General features: G+C 41.7%; 1 protein-coding gene across 30 annotated transcripts in view; it reads right to left on the bottom strand.

Moving 5' to 3' along the window:
- Nucleotides 1–26,081, bottom strand: part of LOC142369208 (receptor-type tyrosine-protein phosphatase delta) — a 377,816-nt gene that overhangs the window by 259,636 nt on the left and 92,099 nt on the right. For all 30 annotated transcript variants that reach the window (XM_075451481.1, XM_075451493.1, XM_075451486.1 and 27 more), the window contains exon 4: nt 5,135–5,158. The gene's annotated coding sequence lies outside the window, so the exon portion shown is untranslated. The remainder of the gene's footprint in view (nt 1–5,134; nt 5,159–26,081) is intronic.

The raw sequence follows: 26,081 nt of genomic DNA, 5'->3' as shown, positions 1-26,081 counted from the left end.
CTTAATTTCAAGACCTGGTGAGGGCCAGATGATACTTTATTATGTCCTGATACGTAAAACCTTATAACTGCAAAATATTTTTCACAGGATATTACCCCCTAGCTAGCCATAAATTGCAAGAGGACCGCCCAGTGTTCTAGTGTGCCTGTTGGTTTGTCCGTTTGGGTTATTGTAGCTATAGTAACATTACGATCCCTATGATGCAGTATGGCAATGTTGGGGTTGGTTTTAAAGTCGAGATTCTGATGACCAATGCAATAAAAATTTCAGACAATGGGGGCCCAGAGATTCTACCTATAATAAAGAAAATTTTGAGTTCACTGTGTCATGTCATATACTTTATGAATATGCATTACACATATGCATAACACTGTTACAAACTTTGATAAAAGATTTAAAAGAATATATATTTTAGCCACTCTGTATCTTGTAAAACATTGTTAATCAAATCACCTAAAGTGAATCTACCGGTATGTTATGCTGTAATGTATACATAAAGAGTTCATCTGAACAAAGTGACCACAGCGTGTCTAAGGTTTGACTCCCACAAGAACATGCCTCTCAATTACAAACATCCAGCCTGTAGTGTATGTAGCAACGCCAGATGGGCAGATGGGCTGGCCACCAAACGACCTCTGACACTCAACCTTCAAAAGAAGCGAGGCCATGGAATTCATCCAGTGGTCTTCATCATTCTCAAATGTTCTGCCAAAATGGATGAAGGATGCTTGAGCCAACTTGGGCCAGATGCTGTCTCAAAGGAGACCACATAACTTCAAATTGTATCTCAAAAGATTTTATGGTCATACAGAATTTAGTTCTTTCTTGTTTACACTGTAGTTTACCCAGTTTTCACGTACCGATATGCTTGTCATGCAGCAACTTAACTAGCACATCTATGCATGTCCTGTTCTGTTTACTTACCATCTAGTCAACATGAGAAAACAAGATGATGTAGAATTAAGTAAGGCAGGAAGTTAGTAATTTGATTTATTTTTTAATTATAGTTATTTTCCACATCCAAGTTTTCTTGGGGCTGCAAATTTAATCCTATTGTGGCAATAGTTTGCCTTTTTTCATTCAATGATGAAACTATAGACACAATAGAAAATTAAATTTTGAAGAGCGGGCTAATTAATGCTGCTTAGTAGAGACGGAACAACATTAGGGAAAGGGGAGGCTGAAGGGGTTTGTGTGGAATGCATGCTGTGCCATATGATAGTTTTATACATGAGTTAAATTGTGGCATGTGGTGTCAAAACTGAAGGCGAAAAAAAAAGAATAGATTAAAAAAAGGACTGGAGGTGATAATTCCACAGTTTTAATTCTTTCGTGAAAAGCATTAACAAGAATTAACCGATAAGGACTAATAAAGTCAATGTCCAGAAAAACAATTACAAGACTTTGTTTCACAAGGAGTCATGGATGCACTAGAGCCCTGATATTCTATGTGAGAATTAATTATGTATAAGGCAAGAGCATTTTAATCATAAGGAGCTATAACAATTAACATATTTGATGAAGACTCCCAACACTCTTGTTTAACTTCTAAAATCTCACCTAAATTCAAACCAGAAACGAAGAATAAAAAAAAAAGGCATCAATGGAAAGGGTGACATTTAGGTGATAGAGTTGGGTTAAGCCTAACCCTCTGCATCATTATTAATAAATAAGTAAACAAATGACTGCAGGGCTTTGAAACAACACATCTAACAGAAAGCTGAGGATCTAAAAGTGGGTGCCCAATACCCCCTGACACATGAAAACACTTTATCCTGTGAAGTGAGCATCCAATGTTTGGCTTCAGCAACACTGATAGAACGAGAAAGCAGGGGAGAAAAAAAAAGATCACACCTTAATGTGCCTTCACCATATGCTGTTAGCTACTGATAGCTCTCCCGAGCTACTTGTGAAAGTTATTGCATTTGTGACTGACACTGCTGCTGTTGATTAAGTTAAAGATAAGCCATCTGTTCGTTAAAGCAGCACTGCTTCACTTGAATTGGGGTGTCCAACCCAACACACATCTGTGTCAGCCTAAACTGCTGTTGCGCGGTATCATTAAAGCACCTGTATGTACTTCGAATGGAAAGTCACATGAACAATCATCTGTCATGATTCATGATCATACAGATCTTGAAGAAACCCAATCAGAAATTACAGGAAAAAAGTGACACACCCTGCTAAAATAATGCTATGTAAGCAGGTTTCTATGGGGTGTCTGTAGAGGTGAACACTTGGTGAATGTCACTCAGGTCTAATTACTGCAAAATCTATGCAAAGTCGCACTAACATGCTATCACTCACATTGCTTTTTACCTACTCTATCACTTCTGGTTAAGACTGAGCACAGGAATCTTTAACATTACAATTTCCCTTGGAGTTGAAATATCTTTTTAATCAATTTCAATGACTGAAATAAATTTGTTTTAATTTAATTTCGTATACGGTTGATCTTAAATAATTTGACTTTATACATTTATGCTGTTAATGTAAGAAATCCTATGAGGGCTGCAAACAAAAAATTACTTAAACATACAGTATATTCTTTCACACATACCTTTGACTCATGTATTCTCTCTACAGAAAGCAGAACAGCACACACATTCAAGCTGAAATCATTGGCAATGCCCCCGATTATGAAAACAATTTGATGTTTCTACATATTCTCCAGATTTTGAATGTAGTAATGCGTTTTCCAGGGCATGAAAAAACCCAGATGGATCCTTGAAAGTGCTCTATTATCCACGAATAGCATTGTTCTTATCCTCTCAAATATGACAAAAACTATTTCAGATGAATCAACATATTGCAAAGCCACTATTGCTTTGGGCATTGTCCAGGCTGGCCTTTTCTTTTTTTTTTACCAAGCACAGATCTACTTTTAGACCTCAACAGCATAATGGTATTTGCTTAACTAAGCAGCCAGCAATTGCTCTGCTCCCTGCCAGTGTCATATCACTGATCAAGTGTGGCTCAGTTCCTGTCAGAGAGGAGGGCTGCCAGATATAATGCAATCATAACGGGTGCACAGCTTGCCTAGGAGAACCAGCTCCTATTTCACTGCTGATGATACTGGAATGAACTCTTTGTGCACTTTCTCTCTCATTCTTCCTTTTTTTAAACAGCTCTAAAACCCTTGAGCTTCCTAGATTATAATAAGCCAATTGTGATTCCTTGCCTATAGCTTTTTATTGAAGAGTGTTCAGAGGGAAAAAAAAACTGGACGCTTCCCGTGGAAGTCAAAAGACAAGACTTCAAGAATTATCTGACGCAGAAGTGTGCTTTTCAGATATTGTTTTTGACAGGGACAGAAGCCAGTGCTTGAACCAAAATTTAAAAGACCAAGAAGGGATTCTGATTATTCTGATATTCATCTCCCTCTTCACATCAACAGCACAGCAGAATCTGGCTGTAAATTGAGTTAAGTGTTGATTAATAGCTACTGAATGCCAGCAAATAGGACTAACATTTGAGTGAATGGGGGGAAATGATAAACATCTTTAAAGCATCCATTATGTAGACATTATTTAAAGCTTTTACTCTAACAGCGGGCTTTAATGTAATGTGAATTGCTGACCTTGAAAGAAGGTAAATGCATTTAAACTAAATGTGATATTTCAGAAATCTAACAGCTTTTAGTGTCGACAAAGAGCACTCCTCTTATCCGACACACTGTAGTGGACGTGAACCTGCGCTGCTCCCCCACAGATGCCTGGTGTGATGTTTGACAGATTTCTCCCTCTCCAGCTAGGCTCACAGTAAATGTCCATCTGGCAGCTTCCCATGGGTACTTATTATTCTCAGCTAGCCAGGGGTTTTCTGTTTCCGAGCAGTCAGCCAACGCCTGCCTCATAGAGTTGAGAGTCGGACCAGAACTGTTTGCAGATGCTCTGCAGAGTAGCCAAACCTGTGCCAGTGTAGTGGCATGGCACTGAGTTTTCAATTACACAATAAGGTGGCAGTATCCAAATGTAGTCCAAATATGAAAACTCAAGCACACTGAGAAAAACCAAGCATATAATTATACTAGTCCAGGAAAATTAACAGCAGTGTAAGCTGCTTTCTTTTTCTTTCCTTTTGTCGAATATACCTGCTCCACCTTGGACACGAGGTGATTGATTTTCCCCTTACGAGCAGATGCTTGGAGCCATGGGTACTGCTGAAGGGTCCTGCTGTCCTGGTCTGACGCCCTGCTATAGTAGAGTCAGTCATGCAGTTGACCTCTATCACACTCCTGCAGCCTGCAGAGTGCCTCTGAAAGCAGTGGACACTACACTTGTCTTGGCATTCAGTGGTTACAACATTTTAACGTTTTCCCTGGAACCCTGATGATCTGCCATCAGTGCTGCACATGTGCTTTGCATGTATAATCCTTCCACAAAAACACCAAATGTTTACTAATGTTGAGTAAAGTGCTTTGTGCTATTTTGACACGCATGATGAGGTTCATGCAACATGGAGGAGACTGGCATAAGCACAAGGAATTGTGACCATTGGAAGTACAGAAAAGGTTTAAAGTGAGCTCCTCTGCTCCTCAATTCGGATTTGCGTACCAATGTGACTGTACCTTTGAGTCAGAACCGGCGAACTAAAGTGATATCGTGTTGAACTCCTGAACTGTATCAAGTGAAAAAAGAGGAGATGACCTCATAAGAAAAAAAAAAATCCAAGGCTGTGTCCTCATGCAGACATTGTTTACACGAGTAGGAGTTTCTAGATGACACTTGGTTTCGGAACAACAGGGCAGGGTTCAAATCTAAGCATATAAAGTATTTGCACACATTCACCACAGTGTGAAAACAAACAACATACATACTTGCTTGTTTGAATCAACACTGCAGGCATATTCTTTGAACAATCTGGACCATTTAATTCTCATTTGAATAAAATTCAAATCAAAAGCAAATGTGCTTGCCAAAAAAAAGCTACAATCGTGTATTCTCATGCACACATGTGCGGAAAATCGGATGCGTGAGGATGGCACAGCACTGCATACCTTAGTGGGCAAACATTGGCATCTTGGTGCCGCTTCAACTATATTTATGCATTCGCATCACTCCCAAAAGCAAGACAACTCAAACATGACTCTCACTTAGGGCATAGGCTGTGTAATAGACAAAAGGACTCTTACCTATGGCGGAAAAGTTGATCACATCTGTAAGCAGAACATGTGGGGAGAAAAGGAGAGAGAGAGAAAAAAAAAAAAGAAATGTCAGCAAATTACAATGTACAGCAAGCTAAACTTCCATGCAGGGTGAGGTTGTCACCAGCTCCCTTGAAAAATGACAGTCTCCCAGCATTGTGCAGACTCGGGGTTAAGAATAGTCCCTGTCAAGAGGGGAACATCGTTTATTAAGCTGGGGACATGAAACGTCTGAGAGTGTCCCCTGAGGACTCCCAAGTTTGCACAAGTTGCATTAATATTTGTCAGTGTTTCAATATTTTCAGGCAAAAAGGTTGTAGGCAGAAACCTAATACATTACTGGCAAGTCAAAGCCTTTCTTTTTTTATTCATCAATGTTACATAACCACATTGAGCAAAGTAATGTGCTCAAACAAATATTCACCAAAGTGTTCCCATTTCCAAAAGATTTCTGCAATTATTTCACACCGTGTGTTTTGATCTTTGCAATATTTCCTCACAGTTAATCTGACTGCGGACTTCTCATATAGAGTGCCAAAGGCATAATGAAAATGGTGACCCTGGCCTCTCTGTAAAGGTTAAAGCATCACCAAAACAAACAAACCAGTAGCCAATTAAAAGCTACCTTTAGTAAGATCCTCACTGCTTCCTGGAATTCATGTAATATAAAGATTTATAGACAAAAATATCATAACTTGGACCTCCTTTTCCACTTTCTTGCACCAACTCCACCAACTCTCTGACACCCAGAGAAATACATACTGTACCTCCATTACAGCACTTTCTTTTCTACACTAAAAGTGGTCCCTCTGTGAACGTCTTCTACTTAAGTAGAGTTTTGTTTGCTTGTAGATGTGCAATAAAAAAAGGAAATGGGGTGAACTAACAATAACTACATATAGTGTGAGAGAAATAGTAGACTTAGGGCTGATACTAAAGTTACTCCTGCTTACAGTGCAGTCTTGTTTTGTTGCCAAGCAGAATTTGGAAGTAATATGATTTATTGCCGATGATGTCTATCTCCCTGAATTAATTTACATTTTCGGAGTGGATGCAACAAATCCCCAGGTGAATCAAAAATGAGAAAATGTGATTACAATGTCTGTTTTGCATGTGAGAACAAATCTATTAGGGGGGAGGGGGCAATAGGGTTCCGTCTCTGGGACACTCATTACCATTCTGGCTGGCACACATTCGCACTCTGTGCTACTGCTGTTGCAAAACAGAGCTCAGCTGAGGACCTTGAAGCTTCATGCAGAGAAAATTGGACCCATGGGAGGGGATGGAAAGGACTGATGTCAGACTTCAAGAGCCTCCAGTAGCACCTGGGGTTTCAATGACATTAGCATTGGTGTTTTTTGGTAGAGCGACAGCTAGAGACTGAGACACTTGAATAGATGCCGCTGAACAACAAATGTTTAGGATACAGGTGGGATGTGGCAAAATTGTATATAAGAAATTCAGGCATTTACTGTAAATCCCAAAGAATCCTGGCCCATGTAGTATTAAAATACATGAAAAAAGGATGTTATTGGTCAAAAAGTCAGCAAAGAACTCGAAAGATGAAACACCGCTAATTGCATGACCTCCAACAATTAAAACACAAAAAAATCCATATTTGTCTTCTAATCACATTTTGTTTTAATGGAGAAATGTTTGCATTGCAGTGAAAGGTTATTGATTTTCCTAAGTCCTATTGGAAATTTGGATGCCTGACCAATCAAACCCAATAAAGGAAGTAGGGGACTAAGTGGATTAGACCAGTAGGGAGGGTCAAGAGAGAACGTAAAGGATGAAACTAGTAAACTTCAGTAAGACCCCTCTGTGAACTAGACAGTTTTTTCAGCCTTTCTCCTCCTGTTTTAAGCAGATAAGCTGCTTCCAAGGTCTTAGTTATGCTGTGTAGAACCAAACAGCATGACATGGAAACTTTTGACAAGTCAAAGGAAGGAAGGAAGAGGAGAAGTCTGTTTCTTGTGTTATCTTTTTCCTATTGACATGAGGGATTTGGGGATGTCTAGAGTGGTTGGGGAGGAATTACAAAAAGCTTCCGTGTTGTGACATAGAGAGTAAGTCTGCTCTCATACAAGGGTTTTAGTGTAGCCCTGGGCTAATGTTTTTCTCCAAGTCTTGCTTTGACCAGCCATTGGAGTAAAACAGAAATGGCCTTGTAACAATATGCAATTGGTAGCTTTACCATAAACCATTTACATTTTTTATTCCAGATTCCAGGGCAGGTCTACAGATTGCATCACATTTATAACTATTTCTGAAGACACTTTGACAAAATTGCAGTGAGAGAGAATGTGAAGCTCTTATCATTATGAAGTTGAATTTATGCCTGAATGTCAGACCAACACAGAGCCTGTGCTGCAGCTTCCATGCAAATGTAACTATATACCGCAGCAAGGCAGATGGTAACAACTGTGACTGGTCCATTTGGTACATGTTTAGGGGTGATCTTGAGCCCAAATATTGTGTCCTATTTTAGTGACACATGTTAGATGTAACCAGCTGAACTTGAATCAAGTTTGCTAATAATGTTAACATGTTTCAACAGACATTTTGAAAAGTTTAACGTTTGTACTGTCAGATGTTTTTTTTTTTTTTTTTAAAGCAATGTCATAAATCCTATCCGCTACTTGGACTTTGTGGTCTAAGCTGCAGAATAATGGAGACAATAAGTGCTCTAACGTGCATAGGTCACTTACATATTCTCTTTCATGGGTTGTGCATCAACATGAAAGTATAAATTCTGCTTTGCAATGCAAACTAGAAACACGACTGCACAGGCTTTCATCCACCTGTGTTTGGTCAGTAAATAGTAAGCTGTCGCTTTGGCTGGATGCTCTGAACTCATGGTTAGTTGTTTCAAAAGATAAATTATTCAGAGAACCATGTATCACTCGAGTTCCAAAATTCTGGTGAGGTTCAGATGAAGAATGCAGTTGCCCTTTTTTTGTCATTATAATGTTTCAGAATATCAATGTGCCTAAAATATTGCAAAGAAAGGAGCTCCATGTATTGTATGTGCTTGTCTCTTGTGTCCCATTGGCATGGGCCTCAGCCCAAAAGAGGTTAGGCCTGCAGAGGTTAGAATCACAATAAAAAATTTTACAGCCTGCAACTTTGTAAAGAATGAGCTGTCATTCACTGACTTAAAGGGTATCATGTAATTGCTAATAAACTAAAGTTCAAGTTATACTGACTGACAGATACAACACAACATACAAGCAGTTTATTGGTGGTAACACTGATGTGTCAACCAATTAACCTCAATCGGAGTATTTACATAAACAACGACGGGCTGTTTCATTTCAAGGATGGGCTTAAAATGAAGGAGTCTTCATGCTTTAGTATTTATTAAATAGCTTTTCTGAGGTTTTCTCTTACAGCATGACTTTGTGACTTTTTTCCTTTAAAATAACACGGCTGCACGCAAATGTAGATTTAGTCTTGCTTCTTTTTTGCATGGCGGTAGAGACCAAAAACTGACAAAATAGCACAAATTGATGTTTCTTTTGCATGTGTTTTTTTTCTTCTTTTAAATCATAAACTCAACCCATACACAACCTGCTTCATTCATATTTATACATGTATATATGAACATTTCTTTTGCTACTGTTCAAACATGTGACCACTACGACACAGAACACGGTGACTTCTACCCAGATGGTCTTCCACTGAATAAATGAATATTTGGCCAAAACGCAACTTTGATTAAGTTGTATGATAGTAAGGATCTTTTGTCTATGTGAAGTCAGTCAAAGACCCAATCTCTACTAGTGCCACAGTGTGCGAGTTCAGAACGGTGGTAAACGTTATAAAAAGGAAGTGTAAGGCATAAAATGTCATGTGTCATTACATGATCAGCTTTATACGTTTCCATATTCTGATGATCCATCTATGTTGTCACATTATTACTGCTGTTCATTATTTTCAGGATACTTTAGGTGGTATGTGTCTAACAGTGTGGTGTGTCCAGATGAGATGTTTTTTTTGTGTACAACCTCAACATCTTTCGATTTGACAAAGAATGGCTGTGAAAGAAATTGTGAGAAAAGACTGTCAGCCTTTTAATTTCTCACTGTCAGTGACATCTAAGTGATTACAGTACAAAATGCCTATTATACATATAATTGTTGATAGCAAAAAATGTATGAAAATATATATATATATACTTGGGGACAGAGGTTATCCTTTGTCCCAGAATTTGGACTGAATTTAAGAGACATCATCTGCCCTTGGTAGGGTATTTGGGATGGGATGCCGTGTAATAAGTCCTGTGAGACTTTGCAGCTCTTGGAGAAGGACATCAGTTTCCTCAAAGGAGATTTAAGTATTAGCCGGTCTTGATTGTCCTTATTCATCACACACCACTCAGTGCACAACACCAAGGGCAAGATTTAAATCTACATTTAAGATTTTGGGAATTAGAAGAGCTACATTAGTTCTTTTGGTCACTAATAACCATCCACAGCCACCAATCTCTACAAATATAACCAGCACTTTAACGTTAGTTTAAACTCCATCCATCCATCCATTATCTTCCGCTTGTCCGGGGGTCGGGTCGCGGGGGCAGAAGCCTGAGCAGAGAAACCCAGACGTCCCTGTCCCCGGCCACTTCCTCCAGCTCTTCTGGGGGGACCCCGAGGCCCCCAGGCCAGCCGAGAAACATAGTCTCTCCAGCGTGTCCTGGGTCTTCCCCGGGGCCTCCTCCCAGTGGGACGGGCCCGGAACACCTCACCAGGGAGGAGTCCAGGAGGCATCCTAACCAGATGCCCGAGCCACCTCATCTGACTCCTCTCGATGCGGAGGAGCAGCGGTTCTACTCCGAGCCCCTCCCGGATGACCGAGCTTCTCACCCTATCTCTAAGGGAGAGCCCAGACACCCTGCGGAGGAAACTAATTTTGGCCGCTTGTATTCGCGATCTCGTTCTTTTGGTCACTACCCACAGCTCGTGACCATAGGTGAGGGTAGGAACATAGATTGACCGATAAATCGAGAGCTTCACCTTCTGGCTCAGCTCCTTCTTCACCACGACGGGCCGGTGCAGAGCCCGCATCACTGCGGACGCCGCACCGATCCACCTGTCAATCTCCTGCTCCATTCGTCCCTCAATCGTGAACAAGACCCCGAGATACTTGAACTCCTCCACTTGGGGAAGGATCTCATTCCCGACCCGGAGAGGGCATTCCACCCTTTTGCGGCCGAGGACCATGGTCTCAGATTTGGAGGTGCTGATTCTCATCCCAGCCGCTTCACACTCGGCTGCGAACCGCTCCAGTGAGAGATGAAGGTCACGGCCCGACGACGCTAACAGAACCACATCGTCCGCAAAAAGCAGAGACCCGATTCTGAGGTCGCCAAAACGGACCCCCTCAAAGCCCTGGCTGCGCCTAGAAATTCTGTTCATAAAAATTATGAAAAGAATCGGTGACAAAGGGCAGTCCTGACGGAGTCCAACCCTCACAGGAAACATGTCCGACTTACTGCCGGCAATGCGGACCAAACTCTGACCAGTCATACAGAGACCGAACAGCCCATATCAAGGAGTCCGGCACTCCATACTCCCGGAGCACCCCCCACAAGAGTCCCCGAGGGACACGGTCGAACGCCTTCTCCAAGTCCACAAAACACATGTAGACCGGTTGGGCGAACTCCCATGCACCCTCCAGGATCCTGCCGAGGGTATTGAGCTGGTCCACTGTTCCACGGCCAGGACGAAAACCACACTGCCCCTCCTGAATCCGAGATTCGACTATCCGGCGGATCCTCCTCTCCAGTACCCCCAAATAGACCTTACCAGGGAGGCTGAGGAGTGTGATCCCCCTATAGTTGGAACACACCCTCTGGTGCCCCTTTTTAAAGAGGGGGACCACCACCCCGATCTGCCAGTCCAGAGGCACTGCCCCCGATGTCCACGCGATGCTGCAGAGGCGTGTCAACCAAGACAGCCCTACAACATCCAGAGCCTTGAGGAACTCAGGACGGACCTCATCCACCCCCGGGGCCTTGCCACAGAGGAGCTTTTTGACCACCTCGGCAACCTCGGCCCCAGAAATGGGAGGCCCCACATCCGAGCTCCCCAACCCTGCTTCCTCATCGGAAGGCGTGTCGGTAGTATTGAGGAGGCCCTCGAAGTATTCCCCCCACCGACTCACGACGTCCCCAGTTGAGGTCAGCAGAGCCCTGCCCTCACCATACACGGTGTTGACGGTGCACCGCTTCCCCCCCTGAGCCGCCGGATGGTGGACCAGAAACTCTTCGAGGCCGTCCGGAAATCATTCTTCATAGCCTCCCCGAACTTCTCCCAAGCCCGAGTTTTTGCCTCAGTAACCGCCGAGGCTGCGTTCCGCTTGGCCTGTCGGTACCCATCAGCTGCTTCCAAAGTCCCACTGGCCAAAAAGGCCCGATAGGACTCCTTCTTCAGCTTGACGGCTTCCCTCACCACTGGTGTCCACCAGCGGGTTCGGGGATTGCCGCCACGACAGGCACCGACCACCTTACGGCCACAGCTCCGGTCGTCCGCCTCCACAATGGAGGCACGGAACATGGCCCATTCGGGCTCAATGTCCCCCGCCTCCCCCGTGACATGGTTGAAGCTCTGCCGGAGGTGGGAGTTGAAACTCCTCCTTACAGGGGATTCCGCCAGCCGTTCCCAGCAGACCCTCACAATACGTTTGGGCCTGCCAGGTCTGACCGGCTTCCTCCCCCACCAGCGGAGCCAACTCACCACCAGGTGGTGATCAGTTGACAGCTCCGCCCCTCTCTTCACCCGAGTGTACAGGACATACGGCCGCAAGTCCGACGATACAACCACAAAGTTGATCATTGAGCTGCGGCCTAGGGTGTCCTGGTGCCAAGTGCAAATATGGACACCCTTATGCCTGAACATGGTGTTCGATATGGACAGTCCGTGACGAGCACAGAAGTCCAATAACAAAACACCACTCTGATTCAGATCGGGGGGGCTGTTCATCCCAATCACGCCCCTCCAGGTCTCACTGTCATTGCCCACGTGAGCATTGAAGTCCCCCAGCAGGACAAGGGAGTCTCCCGGAGGAGAGTGCCTCCTCCAGGGACTCCAAAAAGTGTGAGTACTCTGAACTACGGTTCGGTGCATGAGCACAAACAACAGTCAGGACACGTCCCCCCACCCTAAGGCAGAGGGAGGCTACCCTCTCGTCCACCAGGGTAAACCCCAATGTACAGGCGCACAGCCGGGGGGCAATAAGTATGCCCACACCTGCTCTACGCCTCTCACCACGGGCAATTCCAGAGTGGAAGAGAGTCCAACCCCTCTCGAGGAGGCTGGTTTCGGAGCCCAAGCCATGCGTCGAGGTGAGTCCGACTATATCTAGCAGGAACCGCTCAGCCTCGCGCACCAGCTCAGGCTCCTTCCCCAGCAGAGAGGTGACATTCCACGTCCCAAGAGCCAGCTTCAGTAGCCGAGGATCAGACCGCAAAGGTCTCCGCCTTCGGCTGCCACCCAGCTGACAAGGTACCCGACCCCCTTGGCCCCTCCCACGGATGGTGAGCCTGTCGGAAGGGGGACCCGTGTAGTTTCTTTGGGCTGTGCCCGACCGAGCCCCACGGGCACAGATCCGGCCACCAGGCGCTCGCCGGCGGGCCCCACCCCTGGGCCTGGCTCCAGGGGGAGGCCCCGGTGACCCGCGTCCGGGCGAAGGTACACGGTGTCCAATCATTTTATTCATCATAGGGGGTTTGTGAGCTGTTCTTTGTCTGGTCCCTCATCTCGGATCTGTTTGCCAAGGGTGACCCTACCAGGGGCTTAAAGGGACACTATGTAATAAATTAAGTCATTTATTAGCTCAAATCAACATATTCATTCATAAGTTAGTCCTCATTGGTGTAAAATGATCTCTGTCAAAAATCTCACTTATCCTCCTGAGTGAAGAATAACTTGTCTGTATCTACATAGAGCAGGTAAGCTCTATGGAGGCTGCCATGTCCTTCCGGTCTATGAAAAACGACGAAGTGCCGAGAGGGACATAAAGCACTTCGAATCGCGATTTCCCCACCAGGCCTACAAGCAGAAATGACGTCATTGTGACGTCATTTCCGCCAAATGGCTTATTACAGCCGCTAATGCTAAATAGATTTTATTCCTTGGCACATATGTCTTTGTGTTCATTAACTTTCTTTTTGTAAGTGCATCATCTTCTTCTTTTTATTATTATTCCTATGCTCCCCCTGGATATCTTCTTTTTGGCGTTATGCTCACATTTGTAAACTGTTATTTTGTTGATTTAATAATAAAGTTTAAAAAAAAAAAAAAAAAAAAATGCTAAATAGATTTTATCTCGTAAATGATCCCACTAATAATGCATTGATTGTTACCAAACTTCTGCCGTAGTACACATAGGCTCTTAACTCAACAAAACGAGGCATTAGAAAGTTTGTAAGTTTACCGGGAGTTTATTTACCGCTGCTAATGCTCCTATTGCTAACGCAGGCTAATGCTAACGCTGCGTCGACGTCACTTCCGGTAACTCCCGGAATATGACTAATTGCATTGCTTGCACACCAAAGGAGATGTTATGTTATCTGACATGTTATCTGTCATCTGTATTCATAGTGTTGTTGTATGTGTGTTATGTAATCCTTTGTACTGTGTGTCTTGATTTCTTTTTGTTTGTATGGACCTTGAGTCTGAAGCTATAGCTTCTTGAATCTTGACACATTCCGCTTGCCGTAGTTCAAGAAGTTGCAGCGCACATTTGAAAACGTGAGGCGCTAGAGAGCAAATTCATTCAACTTTGCAAAATAAAATTGCACCACTAGATGGGGGAAGAAATTACATAGTGTCCCTTTAAAGCCCCGGGCAACATAGCTCCCAGACTCATTGGGGCACGCAAACCCCCCCACCGCGGTAAGGTGACAGCTCATGGGGGGGTAGTTTAAACTCATTCATGGTAATTATGATGCAGCCAGTGTCTGATGTTGTCAACTGTGCTGCAGACTGCTCAAAATTTACAGGCTATGTTTCGAGGCATGAAAAATCAGTTTTACAGTTATTATCTTTGAAAAAAAAATTCTACATTCTATAATGGCTTAAATCTCTATGAAGATTATCACCATTACATCACATATCACCATTATCATATTTCTTTACTTGGCAAAGTTTGTTTTATTTGGAAGACATACTGTAAAATGGTACATTATGTATTATGTTAGGCATGCAAATTTCAATGTTCTTTTACTGTAAATAATGGATGGTTTATGCGTACACTTCCAACTCACATACGATATTCTGGTGTTGCATATACCTTGTACTTGATTGAACTGAAGTATACTGTTTTTTTTCATCGATAAAAAGTAACTGCCAATTGTTAGCCAATGTTATGCATTTAGATATTTACTGCCATTACTTAATACAACACCTACAATTATCGCTTTTAGCTATACTTCAGGAGCTCAACTTCTACTTCACAGCCCATTTTTCTCTGGTTCTTCTTAATTTCTTTTTATCAGTGGGGCAGATATTCTTTTCAGTATCACCAGCTCTTCTTCTTCTCATTGACATATGCTGTAGCAATATGTATGCATACATACATGCAGACCAAGAGAGCAAAAGAGAGGGTCCTCTGTAAAACAGGGCTGCGGGACTGAGTGGCCACTAATTGGAAATCAAAAGCAATGGAGCTGGAAGGCAGCTGTGATGGAACAGTGAAACCTCAAGCACTTGTTGCTCAATTTAGACCATGACAAAAAAGGCCCTGTTCCTTGTTTCACCATTTAACCTATTCACCAGAGTGGAATGGGAGCAGCTGTTTTTTTTACAGTGCCACATAATGGGATAGAATGGCTCTGGTTGGCCAAGCTCCAGCTAGCTACAAAAAGGCCCCAGTGCAGGGAGAAAAGAGATAATGTGTGAAATAGACATTGTGGCAGAAAGAGCGCCGCTGCCCTGCTATCACTGACACTCACACCCTTCCATCTCAGCCGAAATAAACATCACTTTTTTTTTTCTTTTCGTTTTGTTTTTCTTCTGTTGCAACAAAGATTTAGAGGCGTCTTAACAGAGGCTACAGATGCCTGGGCTCTCAGACTGATCAAGTATCAAAACCCAGGCTGTACTTACAGAGAGGAAAAAAAACAGCATACTACTCAGTTGTTTTATTCTCTCTTCAAGTTGAGGTGTTACCAAGTATTTTGTGAGTGGCAGTTTGATAAGCGCAGTTAGAGAAGCTCCAAACTTCATCAGGCAGTTGTCAGATTCAGGGCTGTCCAGTTTAAAGGCTGCTCAGGCATGACAGTAAGGGAACGAGGAATGCTTATGTTAGCACTGCAGCAGATGTTCTGTTCCTGGTGCAGCTGTCTCCTGCTGAAAGCAGAAGTGCTGCGCTATGCTCTGTATATCTCAATTCCAGGATTGTAAACAGTATGCTTTAATTTTTTTCTCTCTCAGGTGACTCAAATTAGACAGTTACAGTGTACATAAAACCATCTATAACTGTGTGCTTTCCACCATAAACAATTTGCAGCCCTAAATGTTTTTTTCTGAGAGATTCAACAGATCTCCAAATTAAAAAAAAAATAAAAAATGCCCTTTTCCCATTTGCAATGACACCATTTTTTGTCAGGAAAAGAAAATGAAAACGTTTAAATAAAGGGACTTTTTTCAGTTACAGCTTTTTATGGAATTCAGTCTGGCAGACCTTGATGACTGATCAGTGGTTTGCAGATTAGAGATCGGTGGGCTCTATTCTGAGTTCTGACCGTGACTTCAGCAGCCCACAGGTGGTATAAAGACTCTGTTGCCTCGGGAGAGTAGAGGGACGGACAGAGCAGAGAAAAAGGAATAAAAAGAGGAAGAGGCAATAGCCTTGATGCTTCTAGCAGCACAATGCTAGCTTGGCCCTTAGCGTTAGCCTATTGTGAGGACAAGTTGTTGTATGTCGACTGGCAAGATCAAGGCCAGCTAAAAAGGCCTAGATTTAAGCACTGATGTTGCAGAAGTGAAAAGAGAGAGAATTTGATTATGTTTCACTCTCAACTCACTCTCAAATCTGGTTCCTAATCTGTTTAGGAACCAGATTTATCTAGTTCCTAAACATTGGCCACTCACAAAAAAACCATTCGCAAAGCTCACAAGGACATTCCTGACAACGGACTATATTTCCACTTGAAATTCATCGGGTCCAAGATCTCACTCAGTTAGGGCCTGATTACAAAGCAAATACTTTCTAAAAAGTTTGTACAAATGAGTTCTTTAATTATCTGACAAAAACAGAATTAGCCAAATTGAGTAAACAATGTAGCTGCAAGAAGTGAGCATGTTTATTGCTTTTTAATAGTGTCTGTGCACAGGCCTTGTTGTGAGAGCTCAGGTACCCGTGTGTGTTGGCCCATGTGAGGCCAGGTGCAGTCATTACCACGGGACAGATGGATCAGCAGAAGTGCTGCTAGTTTCACTTGCAAGGCAACACGGTGGCTGCCATATGTAAGCTCATCATTAAAACTGACCTGTGACCCTCTCGCGGGTGCCCCTCATTCTAATGGAGTTAATTAAGAATATCCAGCAGTGTGTAGGATGTGGCATTGTATCTCTTTGTTTGTGCATGGTATTGGTTTTTGAGAAGTGTAATATAAATGTGTGATCACATTACTTGTGTGTGACATGCTATCTGTGTCTATCCACTCAATTTAGCAAGAGTGCATGATTGGACCTTTTTATGTGCATTCCTGTGTCATTGTGCGCATGCATGTGACTCTGGTGTCAGACACTTTTAAGTTTGGAAGCTTCTTTTAATATTGCCAATGCAGCTCCTTTGAAAATTCATTAAAGTGCTTCGACCCTTCTGCCATCTGTGCGAGCAAGAGGGAGAAAGGGAACAGCGATGGATGCAGCTGGGGAGCTGGGAAAGATGAAAATTCTGACATGGGCAAAAGCATGCGGTCAAGCCCCTAGACACAGAATGAAGATCCACTGATATGCCAGTTCTGAACTGCTCTTTATTTATTCCGAGAGCTTAAATAAAGGTTGGCTTCAAATTTAGATTCAGAGATAAAGACGGCTGGCGGGGATCAAATTTGGCACAGGATCAAATCTGAAAGGCAAATGGGAAGTGTTACGCAATCTTGATGCTGATTAGAATATATAAATAAATATATAAATATATCAAAATAATCCCTTAGAGGTCTAATTAAAATGCAATACATTAACCCGTCAAGTACACATGGTATATTACCAGAGGAAAGCACTGCTGTACTTTAGCAATCTACTTTCATTCATCCATTTGTCTATTGTCCATACACAATTACACATATCCAAGCCAAATCATCGTTATAAACTTGGTCAAACACTGTTCTGATTTGAGTCATTCTGAAAACTCCACGTGACTCCCTCATAACTATCCGCAGTCATTCCAGTCAGGCATATTATCAGCAATGTTGCTGACACACTTCCTCGGATGATCTTCAGCTGCTGTCGTCCTCCTGCCAGTTACTGCTCACAATAAGGCAATATCACTTGCAGTGTTTATGCCCTGTAATCACTTTCTCCTACACCTGATCTCTTCTTCATGAACTCAGCATGCCAACATTATTGCTGTTATTGTCGGAAATATGGAGCTATGTATTATGCATTAACGATCATCTCCTGGAGGAAAGGCACACTTTGAGACCGACATACGCACACACTCACGGTATCATTTGGGAAAGTCTTTAAGTATGCTAGAAATGCAAGCAAAATTAAGCACGTATCGACACACATTTCCTTTCCTTGTGTTTTCCTTGCATCAAAACACATATGCACACTCCAACACGCGCACTTGAACATATGCCTCAAAGCATTGGGGTTTAATAGAGGCTGTCCGCACTTTGCCTCGTCTCTCCTTCTCTGACACTAATCAACACCTCTTCTGCTGTTAAAAATTCCTCTCAATGCTTTTTGATCTGCTAACTATCTCATTTACATGACTGGCGCTTAGCAAACCAGCCTGGTGTTGAGGTGGTGTGATGAGGTAAGGTGAGATAAGAAGGAGGGGCAGATAGGAGTGAGAGGAAAGAGACGAGTGGAGGGAAATTAGTTCAGAAAGAAAGAAAAAAAGGCTGCTCAAGTAGCAGAGGATCATGTACATTAGGATCCAGAATATTTTGGTGTAATATTCAAATATAATGATTGATAATAATTATAATATATTAAATGTGATTGGTAGGCTAAAAATAATAGAGCTAAAATGAGAGAAAGACTTCAAGTAGGTGGGGAAAACAGTAGGACAGTTTCTCTTCTCACTGCACTCTCCTCTCTTTCTCCTCTTGGCTGACTTTGTGTTGCGCCGTGGGGCTTCCACTGAGCCTGAGCCTCTTTGGCAAGAACTGTGAGACTGGATGGCATTAAAAGGGCTGGGATGATGCATCCAGACGATGGTTATAGATGGGCAGGAACACAGGAACAGGGTGGTGAAGAGAGAGCCGTATTCGGCAAATGAGAGAGAGAAAGATGGGGAAGTTGTGGGAACTATTGTAGGTGGTTTCAATCATTCTGATGCCATCTGTTCCACTCCATCTTTCGCACTGACAGTGGATTTTTTCCCTGGTGAGACGGGAGGAGTCTCTGTGCAAGTGTGTACATGACAGTAAGAGACAGTGAAGGACACGAGAGTACAATGCACACTATATTTATCTCATGCACGCTATACAACTCAGCTGTATAACAAGGTGTCTAATTATGTTCTGGGGATGCAGTTAATTGTAATTTTCAGCATTGTTTTTTCAGCTCTTATTAGGATTATTTTTCATGATCCATTAATTCCAGTTGAAGTCTCTAAAAATATCGGAATATTCGGTGCAGTGCCTGAGTTTAATGTCTTCAAATGCCTAGCCATTATTCACAGTAGGGCAAACATTTTTAGCTCTGACTTCTGTGTTAAGGATAGCAATGCTAACATATTATTATTTTTCAAGCGTAATGTTTTAGATGTTCACTTAATTAGCACAATGACACCTCTTGTGTTGAGCCAAATGGGAATCTAGCTAATTTTACAGTTATTAGGTCAAAAGATGAAATCTTTGTCTAAGAAAATCTTGTGGTGTCTGTTCGATATATTTCCACATATTTCATCCATCCATCCATTTTCTATACCCGCTGAATCCGTCGGTCGGGTCGCGGGGGCCTGGAGCCTATCCCAGCAGTCCCACATATTTCAACTAGAAATGCACTCAGAGAGTGCAGACCTCCGCCAACCGCCAACCTACCTGTGGATAGTGAGCCATGTATGGACATACGTTCCTGATGTGGGCTACTTGTTCTTTGGCGCTGTCAGCAGAAGAGGCATTCCCTTCTCCCTATTCATTATTGAACAGCAGTGTTCGCCGTTATTAATTATTATTATTATTAATATTAATATTATTATTATAATGTTTTGTCGGGAAGCAGTGTTCTGTCGGGAAGCAGTGTTCGCCGTTATTATTACGCTATATGCAGTTATGCACACTGGCTTGCCGTTGCAATCTTTTGTTGTGCTAATTACAGCAAATCCGCGCAATATGCATTCAATCCGCGCACTATGCATTCTGTCTGGCTTTGGCTCTGTTTGGCTTTGGCACCTTGAGGTCGCGCCACCTTGTGGAGGTCGCGCCACCTTGTGGAGGTCGCGCCACCTTGTGGAGGTCGCGCCACCTTGTGGCAGGTCGCAAGATTGCAGCACGAACAGACGAACGAACATCCAGACATCCAGACAAACCAACAGACAAACTCGGGCGATCACATAACCTCCTTGGCGGAGATAATGAAGTGGAAACCCCAGTTTATGGAAATCACAATGGGATTCATCCTCTGGGGACCACAAATGTCTTTAAAATATATAGAATGAATTCAGCAGCTGCTGATTTACAGTATTTTAGTCTGAACCAAGCTTGCCGCTCATCTAACCATCAGACATTGCTGTCCCCATAGAGGCATCTGGCTAGTTGGGCAAAAAGTGCTGACAACTAATTCTCACACTGAGCTCTCAAACACTTATGAAATATATTGCACCTGGTGTCATCTCTTTGGCTGAGCACTGGAACTGTCATCCTCTGGGCATTTAACCCATGTTTCCTCTGTGCTTAAACATGCATGAAGTTATTACACCCCCCCTCTCCCCCCCTCCTTCAGCTCTGGTGGTCTCTCTTTCTCATTTGGTTTCTCACCTCAATTTTTCTTCTGCTGCTCTCTGCATTTGTCTTCCAATGAGCTCAGCCCAACTTTTCTTTTTTTTTCTTTTCATATATACTTCCACTCTATTATCCTTCCCCTTTCATTACCCACCCTGCTTCCCCAGAGGTTTTCTTTCCCTTCATATATTGTTTTTTTTTCTTCCAGGACAAAAGCTAGTGCTGAATCCCCCTCTTCATGTCACCTTAGTTGTTTATATAAAAATCCATCTCTTTAAGATAAAAGGCCACTGAAAATAATACCAGCATTAAAGTTTCCTGTTTCACCGCGTTTCAGTTCTGAGGGGTCAGTCAATGTGAGTGATGTTGGATATTGAATATGAAGATAGAGTGGCATTGTGTTTTTCAGCAATTTTTCAAAGTAAATGTGGTGCCTTTGCATACAAGTCTGTAAGGAAATTCAATTGAGCAGATATTAAGAAGATGATCTAAATGAATGGGCGTAAAAAACCAAGTTTCACAAAAAAAAAACGATATTGGAGAAATCTATACAACCATGAATGTTTTCAATCGTTATTCACATGTTGATGGATAAATTCAAATTTATTGAATCGCAATTTAGATCACAGTTAGGAGTTTGCAGCCAAGCTAGTAACTCCGTCAGACTGCAATTTCAATTTGGTGCATTCGTAAGAAAAACACTAACAAGAGTATGATGTGCTAACAGTACACGTCTTCATATTTTCATCTAATTAACTTGACTTATAGTACATTTACACTGACAGGTTCAAAAGAATAAACCAGTCTGTTTAGTGTATGCCTCAAACAACAGTACTGAACAGAAAAGACGACAAACATTGGAAATAAAACTTGGCAAAAAAGAAACAAAGAAAACCTATTGGCCCTATATGAGAAAAAGCTCTTTAGGAATTTCTCTCAGTTGGGCATGTTGCGATACCTCATTTCATTTTGTAAACGTTGGTTTATAATTGATGATTGTTGTTAGTCATGTATGGTAAAATTGTTGCTAGATTTAATCTTAGTTCACATTCAAGCTCTACAAAAACAAGCTCTGGTGTGATTAGTGCGTATCATTTGAAAAAGTGCAGCTGCTGTCATCAAATCACTGGTGTGCACCAAACACATTAATGGGACGACTTGAAAGATGTCTCATGCCGGTTTCAAACCAACTATGGTGTGGTTTGTCTGAAATATGAACACAACATAGACCAAAGACCCCCTGTTTAGATGTGCAGTTTATCATTCTAGATTTCAAATTTATCTAATATTTCCAAGTATTGGAGCAATGTTGCTAATTACCGTTTACTTCTGGTGCTATTCTAACTTCTTTATACGTTTCAGAAGCTGTTTTGTGGCATCTTTGCTGGTTAAACAAATAACTGTATAAATGTACAGTCTACTCAGATCCAACAAGCATGTGTATCCTGATATTAAATATTTATTTGTAAATTCGTATGTCCTGTCAACACATCAGAGAAGCCATTCAAATATCCATGAGTATTTTATCATGCATCTGTTGGTGTGATGTAAAAATATGTCAGTACAGCAGAGTCAAACATTCCGAAACTTGTGCTTTGGTCCAGATGAAAAGTGTGAATGCATCCTTATTTGCAACATGTGTTTTCATCTCACCCTTTTTAAAAACTGCAATTAGCACCTCAAGTGAGTGCAAAAGCCATTTCTCCATTTTCCACGTCATCGTTTTTAAATGTGATTCTTCAAAATGCACATCCAAACAGACGGGAGTGCAACAAATAATGTTCACATCAAAGTCAGGAAGATACTGTCTGTATGAAATTCCACTGCAATAAATAAATAAATATACTCTGGTGGATGTTATAACATTTCAGTGGCTTCAAAAGCATTTAGGAAGTCAGCTAAGTCATGAAGATTTAACCTTAAAGAACATGAAAGTTTAAAGAAAGTTATATAGCCCTTCAACTTTTGCTAATACATTGGCAATTGCCATTAGCGTGGACAAAAAAAATATGTATGTGTATATATATATATATATATATACACACACACACCTGTATATTCATATGTCAGTTGTAATCATGTCAACAATAACTACCACTAACCAAACATTGCATCAGACATAGCCTCTGCTCTTTTGTGTAAAATGTGACTGGACAGCATCAATAGTTACAATACACCAACCTCCCAACATGCAGCACTCGAAGCAGTCTGCTGGGATCCAATCCCACCTAATAGTCTAATTAAAACCATTGATTGCTTATATAAGCACACATAAGCAGAGGACTATCCCTCCTTACAATCACCCACAGGAGTTGTAATTAGCACAAATTCTGAGGTATGCTTAGCTTAGTCACAGCTTCTCTCACCTCATTAGCTGGGCAGCAATGTGCTTTTGTTTATCGATGCTCCTTGCTTGTGTGACCTTTGCCTGTAGTTCCTGTTGTTCTATATTCACCATAATTCTCCAGCAATTGTTATTATCAGTCCAAAGCATCTGTGTTCAATCAGTGTTCAAATCTCCGTCCATCTTTTGTTTTTACAGCCACACTGCCTCAGATGATTTGAAAGGGCTAGCTGGAATGCTCTGCTGAATACCTTTGTGAGAGCTGTCTGGATTTGATGGCCTCCAGCGACGTCCTTTTTCAAGATCACAAGAGGTCAGACATTTTACCTCTACAGGTTCTCGTAGGCATGGTTTTATATCCTGCTGTTTCTGAGTTGTGATTGTTGAACTTACTGAGAGGGGAACCATATTTTATGAATTATGGCTGTTCTGAAAAGGAAAATGATTTTTTAAAGCAAATCATTTTATATGAATAGAATATCCTCTGACAGAGGACAGCATCTGTCCAGGGGCAATGTACTGTACAGTATGTCTGAAGACTTTTATTCTATTTATCTTCTAGAAGTTATCGTAAGGGGACATACACTTTAAAAATGCATCTCATTTATTGTCTACGCTTAACTTGTTGAAGGACAAAGAAAGAGTGTATTATTCGATAAAACAATTGCAGCATCCAGTCATAATCAAATGAGAGTACAGGTGGTACAATAGCTGGGGATCTTAACACATCTTAACAGTTTTTTTCACTGGATCACTGGTTTTCGCAGGGGAGATTTATCTGAATATCATATCAAAAGGATCCTCCCAGTTTAAATTCAGCAGCAACCATAGGAAAACACAATCTAAACCACCGCAAAAAAATTATCATCCAAAAAGTTGTTAAATGACATTTACAAATACCATCAGCGGTGCACAATATGGGGTTGAAGGGCTGTAATGAAAGTTTATTGCAGGACACATTTGTTTTTAATAACCCCGATTCAGAAAAAATAATTTATAATTTATAATAATAATTTATAATGCAAGTAACTCAGTGAGAAAACCCTCTCTAATGTTAATACACTGATGATTCAAAGGCCACAAAATATGCTTTAATTTAGTTTGACCATCTATTAGAACTGTGACCATTCAAGCAGTAATAACTACTGTCACACCTGGTCCTCTATTCTAAAACGGCTTTAGAAAACCCACAGTGTGTGCCTACATTTAACAAAACTAAAGTGGAACAACCCCTTTCCCAACCACACAAAAGATCCTTCTTCAGGCAAACAGGCAGCACAATGCTCTATTGATAGTTTAAACTGATTATGCAGGAAGTCCTTGGTAGGTAAAGAGTATCTCCCACGGTTGTATATATAACACAATGCATCATTTGGCAGATACAATTTCTTGCAGCTGGTCTATAAACAGGTTGAACACTGAATCAGTTTTGATTTTGTAAAATATTACCTACTTTAGAGCAACTGCAGACCTGCACAATACCTAATCACTTATGTGTGCCATGTGAGAGAGAGAGAGAGAGAGAGAGAGAGAGAGAGAGAGAGAGAGAGAACATGGCGGATTGTGTATACTGGCAGTGAAAAGACCTGTATTACGGTTGAGCTGGGCGCTAAGCTCAGTCCAGGTGTTCGCCTCTTACCAGGTGGCCATGTAATACTCCTGCCGGCCCAGATCATGGCAATCATGGAGCTGGCAGAGATGGCTCGCTGCCGACACCAGTGTAGTGCCTGGGTAATATGCCAAGTTGGCAGCAGTATGCCTAAAGAGCAGGCGGGAAAACGGGCAAAGAGTATCTAACATTCCTAGAGTGGATAGATTATGCAAAACCTTTCATTTTCTTTTCAGAATTCATGAAAATGTCACAGTCTGGTGCAAGGCCTGTCTGCTTCTCTGACTTATCTGTGTGTATCAGTGTTAGTGTGATCTGCATCAAATAAGTGTTTGATCATTTTGCTTGGTGTTATTCAAGAGGATGCGCCGCATCTTGATGGATCATCAAGAAACATTTTTCCGTTTGATTTTGTTGTTGCATTGTTTGGTTTTACTGACCTACAACTTAACCACCCACAAACATACCTTTTGACAAAGACTGCCAGCATGATATATGACACTTTAGTCAAAGATATGATATTTTAAAGCTTGGAGAGGCAGGATAATATGCCACCCATATCAAGGCTGTAGTGTCTAGGCACCATGTGCTCCACAGTGTAAGTAGAACGGCTGGCAGGCAGCCACAGACAAGCGCTGTGTTTCTGCTTGCCATCCTCTCATTTGACTGCATGGTAATTACTGTCTCAATGCAGTAAGAAAAAAGCAGCTTCTGGTAGGAGGATTGAGAGAGAAAAGAGTAAAATGTGAGGGTGTGTGGCTAAGCAGCTTAATGAACATGTCAGATGTATTTAAACAAATGGATTACCACATCCGTACACACAAGGATTGATCATGCTTGCACCAAAATACTACAGGATGTCGTGGCAGTAAAAAGATAAAAATACAACCAAAAAAAATCTGAAAACACGGACAAAATCCTGCAAATGGTGGTGGGAAACATAGCATTTTTGTATTACACATCTGTTCTCTTACTATGGTCCTCATTGTACACTCATTTAATCATTTTCAACCCTTTAAATTTTAACATTTGCACAATGCGACATGTTTAAAAAATTTGAAAAGAGTAGAACAGAGTTTCTGTTTGCTGAGGTAAGGGGCATTTCTCATTCTGTAACTGTGTTTTTCACAGATTTAATTTCTCAGACCTTTTTGTCCTTGGCCTGCCCTCATACTAGTCTGAGTTTTCCATGTCAATACATTGACTAAATGAATAATAGATGCTCGATTGTTATATCCTTGTGCCAAGGTGTCCTCTCAGCTTGAGGCGCCCACATGCTAGTGAAATTTGGGGAAAGAAAAAAGCCCAAAACCTTTTCGGTAGAGGTGTGTGTGTATATCAGCACACTTGACACTTTCTCATCAACTTCACTTAAGCTGAAGGTATGTCTCACCGCATTTGTTTATAGCCTCAAGTCATGATTATTGCCGGTTGTCGGTCATGAAATATCCCCTTCTTTGCTAGTTAGTTAAAGAGTTTAAACTCAACAGTGAAGTATTATTTTTTTTTCTGCCAAGGCAAGGAAGTCATGTTTGTCCCTCTATCAGCATGTTTAAACAAAAATTGACAGGTGAAATTTAATTTTATGAACTTAGAGGAGAGGTGAAGTATGAGCAAAGGAAGACCTTTAAATTTTTTATGTTGACTATAAAACTTTCTATTAATTTTTCAAATAGTTCAGTGCCTTTGACCGTGGAGGTGGATGTGCTCCTTTATTGCTCTTCTAGGTTTTGTTGATGTAATATCTGCTGTTCGACTGACTTACTTCAAAACTTTTCAACGCAACCAATATTTTTTTTCAACTGAAAGGATTTTCAAAATGACAGTAAAGAATCAAATGTATAAGCAGAAATTA

Source organism: Odontesthes bonariensis, chromosome 19 (genome assembly GCF_027942865.1).
Source record: "Odontesthes bonariensis isolate fOdoBon6 chromosome 19, fOdoBon6.hap1, whole genome shotgun sequence".
Lineage (NCBI taxonomy): Eukaryota > Metazoa > Chordata > Actinopteri > Atheriniformes > Atherinopsidae > Odontesthes > Odontesthes bonariensis.
Note: the sequence above shows the minus strand (reverse complement) of the source record. Positions and strands in the feature narration are given on the sequence as shown.